The sequence below is a fragment of the Lycium barbarum genome, chromosome 6, assembly GCF_019175385.1.
Source record: "Lycium barbarum isolate Lr01 chromosome 6, ASM1917538v2, whole genome shotgun sequence".
In the NCBI taxonomy this organism is placed as follows: domain Eukaryota; kingdom Viridiplantae; phylum Streptophyta; class Magnoliopsida; order Solanales; family Solanaceae; genus Lycium; species Lycium barbarum.
Window position 1 is genome coordinate 91,074,209 of NC_083342.1, and position 6,657 is coordinate 91,080,865.

General features: G+C 37.4%; 1 long non-coding RNA gene across 2 annotated transcripts; it reads right to left on the reverse strand.

Annotated features, from left to right (window-relative positions):
* Nucleotides 1-449: 449 nt before the first annotated feature.
* On the reverse strand, nt 450-6,236 carry LOC132644809 (uncharacterized). Of its 2 annotated transcripts, XR_009583926.1 has the most exons (4): nt 6,044-6,236; nt 5,557-5,618; nt 2,715-2,784; nt 450-718 (listed from the first exon to the last, which is right to left on the reverse strand). It is a non-coding gene; the product is annotated as an uncharacterized LOC132644809 (long non-coding RNA). The 2 variants fall into 2 exon arrangements; XR_009583925.1 differs by lacking the exon at nt 2,715-2,784.
* Nucleotides 6,237-6,657: the final 421 nt, after the last annotated feature.

The window sequence follows — 6,657 nt, forward strand, 5'->3', positions numbered from 1 at the left end:
ACCCAAAAGAAAGACAAAATAAATCAAACAACTTTCAGGCCTAGAAATAGGCCAAAACGGATATGAATTCATTTTAAGGCCCAGACCCATTTTAATATTTTTTGACAAAAAAAACACATAGCAGGCCCAACAATTACCTTACTTAAAAAGACAAGATTAGGACTACGCGATATACATGGATATACTCAATATATATAGTTTAAAACTTATCTAAAGAAAATACTTAAGAGTGATATACCATATACACTTTCTAATTTACAACTCGACTAGAACTAAAACAGGATATACAGTACCATATACTCAATCGTACATGATATACAAAGGAATATACCACTCTTGAACAAAACAATTGTCACGACCCATTTTGGGGTCGCGCGGGTACCTACCTTTTCCACCTCGGTAGGGAAACCCTCTCATTGATTATACATCAATTAAGTAAAGGTGATTCATTTAAATCAGTAGATACTTAGAAATTCAGCGGAAGCTTCATAATACATGCAATAAACTCAGGATTTAATATAATTACAACGATGTAACAAATACAGACTCGATCCAACTTCCCATGACCTGGTCTAGACTAGTACAAGAGTGACTAATGATTTCAGATTACCACTACATTCTAAAACTCAATCTCTGTCCCGAAATGAAATGGGAGGAGGTCTTCCAGATAGGCACCGCGTATTTCCACATATGCTTCGATCAATCACCTGAAACAAATCTACACCCCAAAAAGGGTGCAGCAGGTGCAATATCAGTACAAACCACGCGTACTAAGTAAGTATCATAGGCCGACAATGATTAGTAACACATATCAGTAAAAGAATTCGCAGATAAACATGATAACAACCCAGTCAAGTTATACGACTATCTACCACACATTGCACATCAATACCCTTAAGCATTAATTTCATTCTAATAATTCACCAGTCAAGCTCGCAACGATATCGGAACTCACATAACATTATCGATCGTTTCAGTCTAGTAGTCAACTCATCATTAAGACACTCGTTATCCTACATCACATAGAGACCAAACATATACTAATCTTACGGACGGTCTATAGGATACCTCAACAAGTTCAATCAATAAATTCATATCCAAGTGCACGTCATTGCCTAAGTAAAGCATCTAATCCCAAATGTGCCAAGTCGGAATAAATCAATCTGAATCCAATCATCATAAGCAAACACCAAATCATCTCAAACAAGCCATAATGCAATGCAATGCAAGACGTATCAATGCAATGCAAGATGTATGGATGCAATGCCATGGCATGCAAATGAGGTGTACACATGTACTCCGGACGGAAATATCGACGTCTCGGTAGCACAACCCAGTATGACTCGCGAAGTCTGAGTGCCACCCATCCCGGATCTTTGCCAAACAGACAGACGGGACTCTAACTAATTGCTCACAGGGGGAGTCTTACCGGCACCACTCTAAGGGACCCGCGGAGTCCGTGTACTAACAACGATTCCGGGATAACATCAGAATCGGCCATGCAACAACGATGCTCGAATATAACCATCGTACATCAACCTCCTCACAATCACTCAAAAGAGTTTATCAAAATATCAGTTTCGCTCCATCAACGATACCGGATCATTACCAGGTATCGGCTATGCATCGTGAATATGAAAAAATGTATGCAATGCAGATGTTAATGATTCCGGAATTGAATCTCGGACATCGGCCTTCTCACAATCACTCAAGTAAAAGAGTTTATCAAAATATCAGTTTCGCTCCATCAACGATACCGAATCATCACCGGGTATCGGCTATGCATCGTGAATATGAGAGAATGTATGCAATGCATATGTCAACGATTACGAAATTGAACCTCGGACATCGGCCTTCTCACAATCACTCAAGTAAAAGAGTTTATCAAAATATCAGTTTCACTCAATCAACGATACTGAATCATCACCGGGTGTCGACCATGCATCATGAATATGAGAGAATGTATGCAATGCATTTGTCAACATCAACCACCAAGTTCAATAGCACAAATACCACAACGGGAATGCCAATAATGTATCACATCACAATACCAACAATGGGTATGCCAACATATATCAATAACTCAAGTACCGACAATGGGTACACCAACAATATATCCAAGTACAAATGCCAACAACGGGTATGGCAATCCTATCCGAATCAGGAAAATAAGTAGAATTCGATATCTACCAACTACACATGGCATCAAGCCAACACAATTGAACAATCAAACACACATAACGGGGTGGCTAGTCCCACACACAAAGGTCAATTTACATTATTACCACTTCCTTAAATCAGCCTATTAGCTTAGAACAAGTAATCTCGCCTTATACTCACAATCATTCGTCACAACTCCTTTTAGAACTCAATCACAATCGCTGGTGTATTTTAGCCTCCCATCTATCAACTAGGTTCACTAGTAATGGCATAACACAAAAATCACATATTACGGGAATTTCTCATCATTAGACACAACAATAGGTTTCACCCGCTACTTCCAACTCACATATATCCACCGATATTAACGAAAAACCACATCAAACAACCTAAAGAATCCACAGGCCACAAGCCCGAACACACAAATCACACAACAATACCATCGTAAGATTCCATCCCAAATCTCCAATTCCTATACATGCATTCTCCGTTCCTTCTAATACATGAATATATGAAACTAACCGGAGTCTACCGGAAGGGATGCCATAACCTACCTGGCAGCCGAACAGGTGCCACGAACCCACACGTTGCCTTGTCTTTCGAAGCGTCTCCAATAACCAAACTCTATCGCATATGAATTGTGTGTAAGAAACCATGAATAATGATACCCATATTGGTTACTTTCTGTTCGGGTCAAATTCCAACCCTTAATTTAGGAAAAAGGGGTCTCAAGGGAAAAACGGGAATTTTATGATCAAAATACCAAATTCAATACCAAAAGGGAAAAATCCATCACTTTAATCATAGGAATACTCAATTAATTCTCAAAATCATCATTTATATGAAAACCCCTAAATTGGGTCTAAGAACTCTAACTTTGATTCATGAATTTCAACTCTTACATGGAAGACTATTGGTTAACAAGCCTAGATATATCATTATTTCGCATAAATAACAACATTAATATCGTTTATTCATAATCTAGGAAGCCAATTTGATTTTAGAACTCAACTCAAGAAACCCATTTAAAGACCCATTAGATTCTAGATTATGCTAGATGATTAAGAGAGGTTAATGAATAATGAAACCATAATAAGGTAGGAATGTTACCTTAAGGAAGAAACCACTTGAAAACCCTCAAATTCACCTTCACAAAGCTCTCAAGTCGGAATAGAAATAATGACTAGGGTTTTGGGGTTTTAAACTTATAAAACTGCTCGTCGACCGCTCCAGCGATCGAGACACTGCCCCAGCGGTCTAGTCACAATTGCTCTTCACCGCTCCAGCGGTACCATCACTGCCCCAGCGGTGCCGCTGCAGCGGACACCAGCATATCAGACACAGGGGCGGAGCCAGAACATTTGATAAGGGAGTTCAAGAAAAAGGGACTGGATGAAAAAGGGTTAAAAAGTGTTGTTACAAAGAATCGAACCCGCAACCATGGGCTCAATAGTAGGCGCCTCAGCCGCTGAGCTGAGTTCTCCATTATGTTAAGGGGATGCAACATTAATATTTATACATGAATCAAAAAATTGACCCCATATATAGTGCAATTTTCCGACGAAGGGGCTTCAATTGGCACCCTTGCACCCCTGTAGTTCCGCCCCTGATCAGACACCAGAATTTTTTTCCAAGTTTCACCATTTGATCTGATTTTCCGACTAGTTTCCGAGGCCATCTGCTCACATACCATACACGTAGACACACTTAAAAACACGCTACGAACGCGCTCGTGGCCTCCGAATTCCCAACGGAGCTCTCGTTGATCGAGTCAACTTTAGGTCAACTCTTTTTCACTTTAAGCCTATATTTCACAAAATTTACCCGAATCCAGGTCTAGACACCCCGGGAAGCGTGACAACGGTTCCCTCGGGTAAAAAATGAGCTAATCACTGCTCGGGAAAGGGCGAAAATACAGAAAAGGCCATCGTTACAACAATTAACCCAATTTCAAGGCAAGTAATGCACATCAGATTCAAACACACATCCATGATAATTTTACATGTCAAATAAAGGACCAACCCATATAAAAACAACAAGATAAAAGGAAGATGAAGGTATAGAGGATTTTACACTAACATTTGAACATGAAAAACTAAACATAGATGGCATTACTAATACTGACTGAGCAAGCATGAAACCCTACACCACATATGCTTGGCAAATCATCACCTATATATCCAGATTTTAACACTAGCCTTAAACACTAATTGACTTAATCTAAACCAAACCAACATAATAATCACTCGCTGAGATTTAACAACATTATCTAAATGAACCCAAAACAGATTACTTAAGACTAGTTAAGCACATATGAACACCTACTTAGATTAGGGTGCTTATATTTAGTTTTTTTTTTTTTAAAAAAAAAAAGAGTAATCCCACAGAATATGCAAGGTATGCACTTCCAAGACATCCCAGACATAGTTTAAAAGCTCATACATGCAGATAAAATGTTTTTGGAAAGGGAAGGAAGTACACAAATGCTACTTCTACCGAGTTTGAGTTCTAATTGCTAAGTTAATTCTTTAAATAGAGGTAAAAGGGTACATGCTAACATTTTTGGTATAAAAAAGGGTAGTTTGAGCAAAACATTTGAAACAAGCTGAATCATAAATACAACACTATCGCAGATTCATGTTAATAACACATGCATATGCACTGGACAACTTTGACAAAGCTAAAGAGATAGGTGACACTTCTAGTTTTGACTTAAATCCTTTTTGTAAGCAACCATACCTCAAAACATATTAGAAAAAAAAAAACTCCATTATTCTTTGCACCTAAAAGTGGTCTAAGCATACAATTAATTTTTTACGTAAATTTCTGAAACTCAACATAACCAAGAAAGGACTAACCGAAGGACCTTTTACAGTACCAAAGTTCAAACCTATAGGACTCTAAGCTCATTGAATAGTATTCATAAATACTTGGGAACAAATAGCCAAACAAATAAGTCCCTTAAGGTCTAACAACTCTCCTATACCAGAATCAAACCTATAAATACAAGGCATGGATTCATATCTAAAATCAGAATCCCTTCTTAATCTTGGACAAATATGGTTTAAACATTACTAATTCAAACGATATACCAACAACATCTACAAGCTAACACCTATTCATTAAAGGAAGGCTTAAAACAGTTTAAAGTCTAAAAAATGACATAATACCCTAAGCATCCTTTTATCATAACCATTCTTTAACCTAACAACACAAATAACATAACCTAAGCATAAGAGCCTAAAACAGGAACCAGACTAAACAAACCTAAGCATTTAAGCACTTAATAAAACACAACTCCAAATCTAAAGCAGACATAAGTAAACATATACATATGGACAAAACTAAGCAAACTAACACATAATTAATGAAATGACAAAAAGACATGGATTTTACCCTTTCTCCGAGCAGCCTTTCGTCGAGAATGAAATTCAGAACCTTGCCTCCTTCTACACGATCTTAGCCACAGAACCCAAAGAAAAAACATTTAAAATTTTTTACTCAAAACTTAAAGGTTTGCAAAAAGCTTAACCCTAGATTATCGAATGTTTGCTCAAACGCCTAAAGTTTTAGGGATTTCAAGACTTATGCTCATTCAAGCTTGTTTTTCGAAGTGAAATAAGGTATCCTTTATGTAAGAGATTAAAACCCTTAAAAATTGGTTGCCATCCGATGTGGGAGAAGCGATTTTGTCAAGGATTCGTCTTGAATCCATGACATTTGCTACGGACCAATAGAAATCGAGTTTTCAAGTCGGCTAAGGGACAAAACCCATTAATTCATTGCAGAAATCAAAAGGGGAAAAGGAAAAGACTTTCAGTGCGTTTGGGGTTGAACAAGGGTGAAATTGGGCGAGAATTGGCAGAACAATTAATGCTCTTACCTTTCTTGTCTCTGCTCTACCATGCGAGGACCGCCGTGGGTCCTCGACTTTACCAATTCTGGCTATGTGACGTGAGGATTCGAAGAGAGAGAGAGAGAGAGAGAGAGAGAGAGAGAGAGAGAGAGAGAGAGAATCCTTGTCTCAATTTGGGGCCAATGAATTAAAGGGATCGTTTAGATGCATTTAAATGCAGATCTGGGCCGGGTCGACCCATTTTAGGCTGGACTCGGCCATCTTTAAAAAGAGAAGGGGAGGGCCCAACATTTAACATATATACACATGTATACAATTGTGTATATATGTGCATATATATGTATATAGGGGCAAAAACGTAAAATTTAAATTAATGATCCAATTTTATAAAGTGATAATTAATTAATCATTTTAATCGTGAACAAATTAAAATCAATTAACCAATTAAATCCCTTTAAAGTACGTTCATATACATATAATGACCATTAATTGCGATTATAATCTAATTAACATTTAATAGGAAATTGACTATTTCAAATACAGCTGTAATTACTTATATAGTTGTTAATTTGGTTATTTCAATTGTAAACACAATTAATTACATAATTAACCGTAGCTAATCAATTGTAACCATTTTAAAG